At 47.0% G+C, this 1,150-nt stretch overlaps 1 long non-coding RNA gene across 1 annotated transcript; it reads left to right on the forward strand.

Annotated features, from left to right (window-relative positions):
- The first annotated feature begins 298 nt into the window (after nucleotides 1-298).
- LOC121983240 lies at nucleotides 299-646 on the forward strand. The gene is made up of 3 exons (XR_006112435.1): nucleotides 299-318; nucleotides 455-513; nucleotides 588-646. It is a non-coding gene; the product is annotated as an uncharacterized LOC121983240 (long non-coding RNA).
- The last annotated feature ends 504 nt before the right edge of the window (nucleotides 647-1,150 follow it).

A 1,150-nucleotide genomic window follows, 5' to 3' on the forward strand; every position in this document is an offset into this window, starting at 1 on the left:
CGATCCCCCTTCCCCGTGGCCTTCCTCCTCGGCTCTATAACCGCATCCGGACTCGTCGCCGTCGTCTTCTACTGGTTCGTCGTCTCTGCATCTCGACGAACCCCCGATCCGGCCCTCGTCGGGTGCCGTCCGGACAGCGAGGGCTCCTAGTCCATCGGGGTCTTATACGGAAAGAGCCCCTTCTCGCTTCCCCCCATCGAATTGGTACGTAAGGAAGCTCGTCTATGTCTAGAAGCTAGTGTCTTGTTCGAGCTTGCGGTTATGATGGCTTTTCTTTCCTACAGCATGGGAGTAGCATGGGTCGACTCCTCCCATGGGGTATGTTCTCAGTTCTCGTCTTCCTCTCCAATTTTTAACCAAAAAGCCAAAAAAAAGCAACTTAATCATGGAGGAGTGTTTCATTTTTCGCCTTTCTGCCTGGATTCATACTGCTCTATACATTCTTCTTGTTCAGTTGGAATAGTTGGAATCACTTCTCTTGCCAAATCAATGAGACACTAATCAAAGAAACAGGTAGATGGACGTATGCTGACCCTTTATTTACTACTTTCTATTCTCCTTCAATCTTTTCTATAATTATGCAACAGCCTATGCAATGGTGTCAACTGGACTCGCGAAGCTTGGATATCAATACGTCAACATCGATTAGTCTCTCGCCAGTTGTTTAACTTCCTTTTGATTGTTTGTAATTTCTAATCCATGGATGATTTGCAGATGATTGTTGGGCTGAGCACGACCGTGACTCCCAGGTTCATTATACTGATTTCTTTCTTTAGTTTTTAATTATCAGAAACCCTAGTGGACTGTCCGTTGTTGTGTGGATCTGGCAAGGAGAAATCGAGAGATGTGGTTCGTGGATTCATCAGTTTCGCTTCTCGCCACTTGCGGCGGCGACACCGTCAAGCTCTTCGATGTCACGGTGGATGTCGGCGATCCCTACACCCTCAGCTACACGCCTTCCCCCGGATCTCAAATCAACTCCGTCAAGTGGAACCACACCAGTAAAAACGCTTTCCCGCCTCGTTTTATATCGCACTATTCGTTTGCTTCCTCTTTGCTGTGCATTTCTATTATGCTTGTGTCAGACTTTGTTTGCTCGATTTTAGCCTCTCTTCCCGATAGTCTAGGATGTGTTACTCTCTGAAGCAAA

This window comes from Zingiber officinale, chromosome 5A (assembly GCF_018446385.1).
Source record: "Zingiber officinale cultivar Zhangliang chromosome 5A, Zo_v1.1, whole genome shotgun sequence".
Taxonomy (NCBI): Eukaryota; Viridiplantae; Streptophyta; class Magnoliopsida; order Zingiberales; family Zingiberaceae; genus Zingiber; species Zingiber officinale.